Raw genomic sequence first — 13,637 nt, 5'->3', positions numbered from 1 at the left:
GTTATGGTGAAGGCTCTACACCTTCAAGTTCACGAGAAAAGAAAATGTGTATTCATAGTTTTAGTATTATGTGAAAGGACTCGTTTGTATGATAGAAGGTACAAAATAATTAAGAGCATTTTGCTTTTGTAATAATGTGTAAGATTAATGAATGGTATATTTTAAAAACAAAAACAGTCTGTAAGACCATTCCAAAAAAAATAAAAAAGGGAAAGGAAAAAACGAGTCACATAGACGTTGGAGGCTTTTAACATTTTACACTAAAAACATGTGTTATGACGAGTGAAACATGATGGTGGTTAGCTAACATGACTCTAAATAATTAGTTCTATATTGTATTGTATTATATTATATTATATTATATTCAAAATAGATAAAATAAAATTGTTGTGTTTGATGTTTTATGTTTATTATTTTTTCTTTTCATTTAATCTTTTGAATGTTAAAAAATTTCGTTTATTTGGAGAAACTACACATTACAAGTTATGTGAAGCTTACATTTATAAACTTAATAATAATTTATAATTCTATGAAGATACTAATAAATACAAACTTGAGCGCTTTTATATGATGGGATATTGCTGGGAAAAAATTTGTCACTTGTGGCTCTGACAAATAAAGGACTAACGAGTGCTGATGTAATAAGGGTTGTGAGACTGCTGAAGAGACCGCACATCATGTTCTTCTTGAGTGCAACATTACTAATTAAGGAGATTTGGGATTGAGTTAAGGTATGGACGGGTGGTAACATAACGGGTTGTAGTTCACTATAGTACATTACATCTTATCTTACAATTATATTAAAGCAAAACACTTTGGACACATGGCATCTTTCTAAAGTGTTCACATAGGATGACACATAAGCTATTTTCAAAATTAAACCTTATTTAAATCTATTAAATTAATTTGCTATATTTATTATAACTTTTAAAATTCTTAAATTAAATTTTCATTAACTCTCATTTAGTATGATTTATAGAAATAAAAAACCGTTTAAGTTTATTTATTTATTATGTCTTTTAAACTAATTTTTAAATATTTAATTTCAAAATATTGTTATTATAAACTATTAAAAGTATCTTTTCGAGCGTGTGTACATATAAATATTTAGAATTTTCTTTATATGAAAATTTAGTTAGACTTGGCTTGACTCTTGATTCGTTTTACCATTTTAAAACCTTAAAGTTATCCTTTAGAACCGTTCAATAATTAATATGGGTACAAAAAGATATTCGAAGGTTTATGAACAATTTTTGTATTTAATTTTTTTTCAAATTTATATATAATGCAACATTTAATTTCATATATGAGAAATTGCTATACAATCCTAAATTATACAACGTATATAAACATCTTTTTTATTGATATTATATTCTTTATTTAGCCCGTGTATTACACGGGTTACTAACCTAGTATTACATATAAGGTCAGCGTTTAAAAAAAACATATGAACAAAGTAGCATAATTATTTTTATGTTTATAACATGCACATCTGTATGTAATAATTGACATTTTATTAGCTATGAACAATTAAAATAAGTAAATGATTTAGGTTTGTTATTTTTCTTCTCAGTAATAAATTATTCTTTTGTACGTGTTTGTTTGTGTTTTTTTCTTTTTTAATTTTAAATAAGATAACTTAATAAATATAAGTGTTGTATTACGTGGGATGTAACATGACAAACCAAGTGCTACAATTACTTTGATTGGGGCACCAAACTATAGCGTGGTCCACAGTTATCTTTTTGGTTCAAACCTTTCTTCTTAATTGCTATATGAATGACATTTGCTCCTTACCATGTGAAAGGACGCTAACTCATTGATTTTGTGTCATTGCCATCTTAACTCACCATTATTTTTCTGGTTTTTCTTTAGTATCAAAGCCTTTTTGTCATCATTTTCAGATTTATATGAGTCTTAAAATGTATTAAAAATATGTCATTAAAATAACAATATAAGCATGCTAATAAAACAAATTTATGATATCATATGAATTAATTTAATACATTTTAGGCAATTGGTTAGGTGTATGTGGACACATACCATTTTATTTTAGCTTAATTTTTATATTTAACTAGTAAACATTTGCGGGAGCGTTGATACAGATTAACCCGCATGTCGTGATGGCCGATGAGTACATTATAAAATATATAGTTAATTAATAGAGTTTGTTCGCGCATTATGGTGGCTCGATTATTATAAAATTAATATCGAAACGTACGTTGAAATAATGTTGTCTTTGTTCAAAATTAACTAAGTTGTAGTGAAGAAAATAAAAATATATCATAACGGACATATGTGTTTTGATCGTGCGTTGCATGAGCTCGATATTGAATTAAATCTATATCGAGACGTAAACAGAAACATTGTCGTTTGTTTTCAAAATTTAGAGTGACATCACGTTGAAAAAAGAAAAAAAAGTTAAAAATATATAATAGTTGACCTAGATAGGTTTTGAACAAAGTTAAAATACGCCAATATATATATAGGCTAAGTATAAAATGAAAACCCACTTTAGTTGTGAAAACTCTAGAAACTCATTCTCAACCACATGTTTTTAAATAATGTTTAAATCTTGTGGTCCACAATTAAAGTGAATAAAAAATGTAAATATAACTTTTTCTCTCTCCTGAAAACATATATAAAAATTAGTAAAAAAATGTTAAAAAATAGCAAACATTTTTTTTTGATGTTTCAATGTTTTGTATTAAATGTTACAACATATATTACATGTAACAGGAAAAAAAAACGATGTTACATTGGGTTTTCGCGGGTTTTCACAACTCAAATGGGTTTTCATTTTAACCTTACCCTATATATACACACACATATACATAAAACAAAGTATTAAAAATCTTACAAATGAATGAAATTATTAATTTTGAAATTAAATAATACAGTGGTATGGAGAGGTTATAATTACCCACTAAACTAAATTAAATTAAGTTTAATAAAAAGTTTGCTTATATGTAAAAAAGTGATTGGTTTATTTCATGAATAGTAATTATTGTGAGTTAATTACCATTTGGTTTTTAATATATATAATTTGTTAAAATTAAGTATAACATGAATCAATTTAGTTTATATAAATAAATTGAAACTATTACATCTAAAATAATAAGAGTTGCGCTAAACGACTAAATATACCTTCATTTTTTACTTGTCGTGCCTCATCCCACTTATACCTAGTTGTTTCCTAAATTTATATATTGTTATATCATGTCAATAAGGATGGTGAAGACCTTCACCAATAAACCCTTGAATAAATTGAAGAATACGCTTAAAACCATTAAAGGTGATTGGGGTTCATGAGTATCATCCGCAATTAATTAAACATATTTCTTTAACTACATAGGAAATATCATGATGTGTGAACGTACATAAGGTATTACAAAGCACTAACAAGACTATATGAGAGTCTGAGTTATACACGTGAACTAATGCGTATCTGTTTAGATTATGTGTTAGTAGTTATATAATTATATCAAATTATCAACAACGATAAACATTACATATATTATAGAAGTGTTCAAGTTATACATGATTCTTTTTGTGTTGCAAAACAACAACAAAGCAGCCCCGCGTCGAGCTGCTTTGTCGTGAAAACGACAAGTTAAAAGCAGCTCGCGCCAAAGATGTATCTGAAGCGCGGGCTCTTCGGGAGGAGAACCGGCAGTTGGCCGCTGCCGCAGCCGAGAAGGAGAAGGCATTCAAGGCCCTCGAGGTTGAAGTCCAGGCGCGACTCGAGGCCCGCTCCAAGGCTGCCCAAGCTGTGAATGAACAGCTTCGGCTGGCCAAGGAGACTGCGCGAAACTCAACTGAGAGGGCTGCCAAGGCTGAAGCTGTTGCTGAGCCGCTTCGCGAAGAGAATGAGCAGCTTAAATGCAAATTAAAGGCTCTTCAGCATGCTCATGACGCCTTGGCAATGGAAGATGCCAAGAAGCTGCAGGAGATCCTTGACCAGAGGGGGGTGCTTGACCGCACTGAAAGGAAACTCAAAAGCGTCGAAGAGGCTGCCGCCAAGGAAGTTCAACTTGCCAACCTTGATAAGAGCGGAGCCGAACGTGCTTACAAAGAAAGTCAAGCTACCCTCCAATGGCTGCTTCGAGAAGCGTTGCCTCAGGTATCTTTATCTTTTTCTTTACGCTTTCCGCTCGTAATTAGAAAATGTTCTAACTTGTATTCTTTTGTAGGTTGTGCGTCGGGTCCTTTCAGAGACCTCTTATGACGATGCGATGAGCACAGCCCTCAACGCTTCTCATGAGGATGGGGAGAAGACTGGCTTCCTGCTTGGTCTAGGGTTTGCTGAGAGAGGCTTTCCGCCCTCCAACTTCCCTTTATTCAATGTTAATACTGAAGCTGCTTATGACCAAGCTGTGAACCAGTACGCTGCCTTCCCGCATCCAGTGGTGGAGAAGGTGAACGAAGCTGCTGCTGCTGATGATGGGCTAAACATCCTTAAGGCTTTCCTTGGGCAGCCGCGCTCTGACGGTGCTGGTCCAAGCGGAGGTGGCCCTGAAGCCTGATCCTGAAGGTCCCTTCCCACTGCTAAGATAGACTTCGCTTTGTATAGATTTCTTTTAGGCGGGTAGTTACCCGGCCACTGTTGTAATATATCATTGAAATATACGATTGTTATTCCTTTCATTGGATTCTTTGCTTTATAAACTTATGACTTGCATACTTAGTTTAAAATAGCAATTTTCCAAGTGTTTAGAATAAGAACCTTTGAACGTGGTTGATAGTGGGTTAAAGTTTCGCTTCCTCCTTCGTGATTGTGCGGGTAGAACCGTCACTTGCACTTGGTAGGATGGCTAAACTTTAACTTTTATCTAACCTGCGTGCTGGTTTTTCTTACTTTTTGAGGATAAGTTAAACCTTTGAACGTGGTTGATAATAGGTGTGAAGTTTTGCTTCCTCTTTCGTGATTGTGCGGGTAGAACCGTCACTTGCACTTAGGATGGCAAAACTTTACCCATACCTGACCTGCGTGTAGGTTTTCTTACCTTTTTAAGAATTTTGTTTTGAACCGTTCGACGCGAGGTTGTCGATAGGTTAGTGTTCATTTTCCTTTCATGATTCATGCGGATAGACCGGCACTTTCATTTAATGGGATGAACTCCTTCAACTGACCTGCGTGAAGGTTTGCCACGTTATTGGGTTCGTGCGGGTAAGACCGCCTTCCCACGCAACGACTTCACGTAATGTGAATGTCGTCACCAGTGTTGGATAGTTTTAACCGTTCGACGCGCGGTTGTTGACAGGTTATTATTCAGTTTCCTTAATGATTCATGCGGATAGACCGGCACTTTCATTTTTGGGTGCTGAACTTTTTCCCCTTCAACTGACCTGCGTGAAGGTTTGTCACGTTATTGGGTTCGTGCGGGTAGGACCGCCTTCCCATTCACTGACTTCACGTAATTATGCGGTGAAAACCGGCATATTAGTGTCCAGAAAAGTATAAATGTAAAATCATCAGCTTCGATATTCTTAAAGAGAATCATTTCCATTAGAAGTGGCTCTTGGCCTTCTCTTTACAAATTGGAATTGATTACATGCAAACTGTGTAATTGAACTCCCTTCCATGTTGGGACAGGAGTGCCATCGAGCCGACACGCACCTGTTTCGGGATCTCGTTCTTTACGCAGCATGTAGTCTCTATTGAAGCTGATTTTTTATTCGTGTTTACCCCAGCCGTGGTTCCACACGCACCAGCCTGCCTGCTTAGCTTTTATTTCGCCACGAGGTGCGCGAGCGTCCCATCTCTGACGAATGTTTCGACCATGTCTTTTACGTCTATGCATTCTTCAGTGTTGTGGCCTTTTGTTCTGTGATAGTCACAGTACTTGCTCCGATCAGCATCGTGACGATGTCGGATTACTGGAGGCTTTGGCCATGGGAGTTCTTCAGTAGCAAATATGTCAGTGACGCTTTTGGTAAGTGGCGTCCATCTGGAGTTCCGGTGCGGCTTTACATTATCCCTTTCACCCAATCGGTGCTGTAAGCCGGATGAGGTGTCAAAGTTTACCCTTGACTGCCAAATGCCTTGCTTCCGTTTTTTGTTCAATCGGGCGGTGAGGACGTTGTCCTCTCTCGTCCTCTGGGTGTAAAGGTTTGTGCTCTGCGGAAGGTCTCTACCCAGTTGCTTCTCCGTTTCCGCATAGCGTTTGGCTGCTGTCATGATGCCATCCCATGTGGATGGCATTCCATCTTTACCCGTTAGGGTGCGGATAAGCTCTGGGTCCTGCGCGCCCTGGATGAAGGCTGCGCGAACAAGATCCTCGCTGATATTGCCCAAACTTAACTTCTTTGAGTTGAAGCGAGTGATGAAGTTTGGCAGAGATTCATCTTCTTCCCGTGTGCATTTGAGGATTGTCCATTGCTCCTCGGTATACTTTCGCTGCTGGCTGAAGTGTTGGCTAAACTTCTGCTGGAAGTCTGCCCAGTCGTAAATGTGGTTAACCGGTAAACGATCGAACCAAGCCCTAGCAGCCCCCACCAGCGTCATTTGGAACATGTAACACCACGTGGGTTCCGTCCAATTGCTAACGGTTGCCCCCGCTATGAACCTGTTCAAATGATCGTCTGGATCAGATAGGCCGTCATATGTGCCTATGTTAGGCATTTGTTTAGCACTCTTCGGGGCAATTGCTTCAGCAATGTCCCTTGCAAATTTGGACGTTCCTGCATTTGTAACGTTTGGTCTGAACGTTTTAGAGAAGTCTCGTGGACTTCCATCTATGCTTTTTGGTTTGAAGGCTTGTCCAAAATGCCTTTTCGGTTGGGTTTCCGTTTCTTTACGCTTCCCTTTTGCCTTATGACGAGGGTTCGCGTCGGAGTCGGATTCCTCCGAGTCATCCTCCCAGTATTCGAATTCGTCGGCCTGTTGCACGGAACGCAAGCGTTCGTTCAACTCAGTCTGGAATTCCTTTTGTCGTGCCTCCGCCCATGCCTTGACTTCGTCGAGAGTCTGGCGGGGGAGTCTTCGTTTTTCAAACTGGGTATCGGTGGATCCCAGTAGGCGGTCATTTACTGCACTTGCCCCAGCTTGGGTAACTGGGGTAGTGTTCGTAAAATTTACTTCACTTGCCCCGGCTTGGGTAACCGGGGTAGTGTTTGTAAAAACTGTGTTGCCGGTATTCCCTCCAGTAGCTGGGGTTGTGGTTACCGGAGTTTCTTTAACCATCTTTCTAGAAGTTTGAAAAAACTGGAGAAAAATGAAGTTCTAGCTTTATGCACGGATGGCGCCAATGAAGAAACACTAACCGGACCCCGGGCAGATTACTGGTAACCTGGGGGTTAGATAGATGTTTCCCACGAGGGGTTAGACCCTTGGAAGATGGTTCTTCTGATAACCTGCAAAACAGACACCGTGAGCTTGTCACTGAGAAGGGGGGGTTCCTCCTTGTGACCACCCTCCGGCGTGAGAATCAGACTAGATTGCTCTTTAAATATAAAAGTATATTAAGAGATTGCTAGAGCAGATATCAGGTATATATGATAAGATAAGATGATCATACCATTGGGGTATTTATAGCCGAAGGTAGGTTTCCAAGGGGTTTAGCCGGCCCAACACGCTACCAACTGTAACCTATGCACGTGCCCTGCCTGTGAGTGGTGGATAGGTAGCGGCTGACACAGAGCAGGCGTGTCGTGCACTCTTCCTCTTCTGCCAACAACAGGCTAGGCACGTGGTATGGCAGGAGTTGGTGGGTAGGCGGCGGCTATTGGTCACAGTGCTGTGGCGTGCTGTCTGCCATGCTGCTGTCAGCGAGCTGTCGCATTCTTGGTCAGATCTTTTGTCTGTACCTCGTCAGGTATCACACAAAAGATCCTCCATCATACGGACTGGCTCATTTAGGCGGGAGTTTTCCCCCTCCCGCCTTTGCTCATTCCTTCAGGTGACACTGGGGAGAGTTAAGTGCCTAGTGCGTGTAGCCATGCTGCGCGGGTGGCCTTCCCTCATGGCTTGTATCCGAGGCTGCGGGAACAGGCGGAGTCCTTCACCATGGGAGGCATTTCCTGCGGGACCAGCTTGCATACTGCGCGTAAGGACGTCACTTCTCTGAGCATGGTTGGTCCTGCGGATCCAGTTGGTCTCTGCGCAGACGTCCCTGTTTAAGGTGAGTCTTGCGGGTCCAACTGGGCTCTGCTGGGACCTACCGCGTCCGGGCCTGGAGAACCCGAAGCTCATTGGTTAGCCTACCCTCCTGGTAGCTAGCCATGGCTTCCCCCAACGCACCATGAGGAGCAGCGTGGCGAGCCCAGTCCACGCACTCCACAGGGGTACGAAGGGTTGTTCCTCGGCGTATGTTCCATCTTGGAACATACACTTCATTGGAATCCGACACTGCAAAAGAAACAAAGGCAGTTAGGAAAAGATGATAAAAATATACAAAGGAAAAAGAACCCTACGTACCTGTAGGGTCAATAACAGGCCGATAGCCGCCAAACCCATCACCTGAACCTAAAGGAAATCCATCCAACAGGTCAGGTAGACGGGAAGGTGGCATAGATCGGCGGGAAGCCCGGCGCGTACCTGATGGTCCGGCCATCGGTGCCGGTGGCGCAGGTATAGTGGCAGCCGCTGTGGTAGCCATTGTTGGCGCCACCTCCTCAGCAACAGTAACCGCCGGCTCCGTGAAAGATGCTGTAAAAATTGCACTCACGGCCGGCGGAGACAACTTCTCAGCTGGAACAGCCTCAGGAAGGCTGGAACCAGCGGAAGCAGGCACAGACGCCTGGGTCGACGCCTCGGGAAGGCTGACCGAGCCTTCCCTCATTGGCGGGGGAATACTTGCTCCAACTCCACCCTGGAATGCGTCAACATCCACACCTGCACAAGCAAAAGTGTTAGAAAAATTTATTTGAAACAACAAATCTAGACAAGAATTATGGGGGCACTTACGGGGTTTCTTGAGCTTGAACGTACGGACGAGCGGGGGCGAACCCGATGGAGCCGGCCTCTTGACACCGGTAACCGTCGTCGTCGCTGCCTCCCCGGAGGTAACAGCTACAGCCTCCGGAGCGGTGGTCTCCTCACCACCGGGCTCCCCCGCCACCTCTGCACTATCTGACTCCGAGTCAGATAGGACTACCGGGTCGGCCGTAGAGGCCACCTTCTCCTTGCCTTTCCCGACGGCAGCCTTTTTCTTCCGCACCAGTGGAGGACCTTCTGCGGATTCCTCAGAAGAAGAAATGTCAACTCCAGCAGCAGGCACAGCATTGAGAGGTTCAGGGTAGAAGATAGGCTTACCTGGCCGTCGGTGGCTCAGGATCTCTTGGCCTGGCGGGTAAACCTCCACGAACCGACCCGCGGTCTGCTCTAAGATGGGCAACTCGTTCTCGTCCAGAGCACGAGTACCCATCCGCGCGGGACCATCTTCCTCCCGCGGGTTCAGGAGCGACTGAAGATCGTTCCCCTCTGAAATCAACAAGAAAGTTAGAAAAAATCGAAGTCAGCAAAATGAAACAAGACGTACCATAAGGGACAGAGTTCGAACCATATTCAAGAACGATCGGAACCTTATCCGCATTCGCCGCCTTCCACACCCGGCTCATCCCCAGCATCACCATCGCCGACTCCGGAAAACGGAAAACCGGGGACTGGACCCGGGATATCTTCGAGAACCATTCCGCCTCCTCGTAGTTGAGGGCGGGAAGGTTCGGAAGCGCCTGGCCATTCTTGAACTTCATGGCGATGGGGATGGCGCGAGCGGATATGAAGAAGAACTCTCTTCTCCATGAGCGAAGACTCCGCTCGGTGGTACAAATCTTTAAACCCTTGATACGGGTTGTAAGAGTATACCACCCCTGGATGCACCTCCAAGTGTAGAAGGTCATCAGACGGTCAACGAGGGGCTCAAGGCCCAGTATCCGGCACACCCACTCAAAGTGCCGGACCTTGGCAATGGCCATGGGGTGCACCTCTGTCAGGTGCACACCGTGCCTCTCCAGGACACGGTACACAAACTTTGTCAACGGAAACCTAAGGTTTCCGTAGACAAAGAATGCAGCATAAACCCCGATCTTGCCACTAGGGGCATCGTACACAGTATGGTGGGGTTCAGGAAACTCAGGCTCGAGAGACTCGAGCATGAACTTCCTGACGATATACTGGTACAGATCGACAGGAAGAGAGCACTGGCATTCGCCAGCAGTCTTCTGGTCATCAGCATCATGAGAAGGCATGGTGGAAGAAAGATGAAAAGAGATTTCAGGGTAATGCTTTACTGAACAGAAAAATTCGCCGGAAATTACTTGAGAAGAAGATATGAAAGTGAAAAGTGTGAATTGCAAATAACCCTCTCCCCCTTTATATACTAATCGCAATTAATGCGGTGAATTTAATGCGAAGGAGAGAAGAAATCGAAGGTGCAATGAAACTATGACACGTGGCAAAAAGCAGACTGGCAACAGCTGTTGACAGGACGTGTGCCAGTAATTTCGCGGCCACGCGCCCGAAAAATCGCGCCCACGCGCTTGAAAAAGCGTCTGGAATGACCATATAATGTCACGTCACCATAACTTCCTGCACGTCCTGACACAGTCAGAAGAAACCGTCGCGCGACGTTTCAGAGGTTTGGACTGTTCCTATCTTTCCACCAACCTTTCGAATTTCAAAATTCAAAATTTAAAAAGAAGCGGGAAAATACCCCCAAACCTTGGCGAACAAGTAACCATAAGACGGATGCGGGTACAGTGTTAAGGCAAAACCCTTCACATACCTAGCACCCGCAGGGAATTGAAGCCAAGAAAACCTTGGCGAACAAGTAACCATAAGACGGATGCGGGTACAGTGTAAAGGCAAAACCCTTCACATACCTAGCACCCGCAGGGAATTGAAGCCAAGAAAACCTTGGCGAACAAGTAACCATAAGACGGATGCGGGTACAGTGTTAAGGCAAAACCCTTCACATACCTAGCACCCGCAGGGAATTGAAGCCAAGTACCTCGGCAACCAAGTAACTATAAGACAGGTGCGGGTACAGTGTAAAGGCAAAACCCTTCACATACCTAGCACCCGCAGGGAATTGACGCCAGGAATACCTTGGAAGTAAAGTAACCGTAAGACGAGCGCAGGTACAGTGTTAAGGCAAAACCCTTCACATACCTAGCGCTCCGCTGGGAATTGAAACCAAGAAGGATCTTTTGGGCAATGCTTGCGGAAAAGGAAATAACATCCCCGCATAGCGGGAACGTCGAGAACTACGTTGTTTGAAGCTCCAGGATGGAATTGGTGGTTTTAACATAATTGATCACTATGTTCAAAACTACCAAAACCTCATGGAGAATCCACACAACTGGGACTCAATGCTCCTGACTTGCGAGGAGGTTACAGACCTACCCGCATCATACCCAAAGACCAAGCAGGAAACTCGGGCATTTCTGCAAGTGACAAGGACTTCCCATGGAAAACCTTACAAAACCCTTTTCAAAACCCTTTTAAGTCCAAAAGTTCACCTCACTTTATTAAACACGCATGAGAAGAACATTGGACTGGGGGGACTTGAAGAGGTAGGTCCCAGCAGAGCCCAGTTGGACCCGCAAGACTCACCTTAAACAGGGACGTCTGCGCAGAGACCAACTGGATCCGCAGGACCAACCATGCTCAGAGAAGTGACGTCCTTACGCGCAGTATGCAAGCTGGTCCCGCAGGAAATGCCTCCCATGGTGAAGGACTCCGCCTGTTCCCGCAGCCTCGGATACAAGCCATGAGGGAAGGCCACCCGCGCAGCATGGCTACACGCACTAGGCACTTAACTCTCCCCAGTGTCACCTGAAGGAATGAGCAAAGGCGGGAGGGGGAAAACTCCCGCCTAAATGAGCCAGTCCGTATGATGGAGGATCTTTTGTGTGATACCTGACGAGGTACAGACAAAAGATCTGACCAAGAATGCGACAGCTCGCTGACAGCAGCATGGCAGACAGCACGCCACAGCACTGTGACCAATAGCCGCCGCCTACCCACCAACTCCTGCCATACCACGTGCCTAGCCTGTTGTTGGCAGAAGAGGAAGAGTGCACGACACGCCTGCTCTGTGTCAGCCGCTACCTATCCACCACTCACAGGCAGGGCACGTGCATAGGTTACAGTTGGTAGCGTGTTGGGCCGGCTAAACCCCTTGGAAACCTACCTTCGGCTATAAATACCCCAATGGTATGATCATCTTATCTTATCATATATACCTGATATCTGCTCTAGCAATCTCTTAATATACTTTTATATTTAAAGAGCAATCTAGTCTGATTCTCACGCCGGAGGGTGGTCACAAGGAGGAACCCCCCCTTCTCAGTGACAAGCTCACGGTGTCTGTTTTGCAGGTTATCAGAAGAACCATCTTCCAAGGGTCTAACCCCTCGTGGGAAACATCTATCTAACCCCCAGGTTACCAGTAATCTGCCCGGGGTCCGGTTAGTGTTTCTTCAAGTAACATGTATATTGTCTAGTAATTATTAGAGAATTTGTTTAGTTCTTTTTAGGAATTCCACTTAGATCACTTAACATATATTTGTGAGTGTAAATATTGATGTTGTGTGTTAATATTAAGTTTTAGGGGGGAAAAAGACTTTTTTTGAAATACATAAATTTTTGCCGATATATTAAAAAACAAAACTACATACTTCTAGTAAGAGCCCAGAAGCAAGAAGCCTGAAACATATGTTATAAAAAACCCCATGACCGGAGTTGATAAAATGTGATTTAATAAAAGTACTACTCCATCTTCAAGTCGCGTCGTTAATAAAACTATGACGGTTTTAAGTTACTAAAACTTTAACGATGGTTACATGTGATGTCATATTTATGCATTTAAAGTAATAAAGATAATATGATGTGATATACAATTTTATATTAATATTGACATGTATGATAAATCTCTTAGCCTAACAAATTTAATTAGTCCTAATATTTGGTATGTGTACCTAAAAAAGTTTAGGTTTTTGTTTATAAAAAGTTATGATCTATAAGGTAACAACTTAACAATGGTTTCGTTTCCTTTATATTCAAAACCTATCCTCAATAATGTTGATAGTTACTTTTAATGGTGGCTGATTTAAAAATTTTTTGTTGCTAGTGAATTATTTCTTTAGAAGCTGACTAATAAAATTGTAAAATTAGCTAATCACAAAACTGAAAGAAATAAAACTTTTGTATCAGTGACTATAAAGCAGTGGCGAAGCTTGGACGAGGGGACTCAAAATGTACTTAAAAAAATCATGATTGAGGGGTGGCTTCAAATTTTCGGTCAAAAACAGGTAAATTTACGCTATGTGTAGAAATTTTCGGGCAAAAAAGAGTCCATTTACACTGCTACGCAAAAAATGCAGGGGGGGGGGGGGGGGTTGGGACCACCCCGGGCCCTTAGGAAGCTTCGCCCATGCTATAAACTTTAATGAAAACAACTAAATTTTCCCCCTCTCATCACTCGCCTTAAATAAATAGTTAATGTTAAATGAAATGTAATAAGGGTGATTATCAGTGATATCTCACGTTTTAAATGTGATATATAAAACAGTTATGTAACCACCGACGAACTTAATATTGATCTTAGTGCCACGTGACACCTATGAATCAAAAGTATGTACCTTTTGCATATGAAAATTAAGTGACATTGTTTTCGTCATTGATCTTCTAG

Source organism: Bidens hawaiensis, unplaced genomic scaffold (assembly GCF_021521415.1).
Source record: "Bidens hawaiensis isolate Kalapana, Puna unplaced genomic scaffold, B.hawaiensis_p1.1 tig00026864_1, whole genome shotgun sequence".
NCBI classification, from domain to species: Eukaryota; Viridiplantae; Streptophyta; class Magnoliopsida; order Asterales; family Asteraceae; genus Bidens; species Bidens hawaiensis.
Note: the sequence above shows the minus strand (reverse complement) of the source record.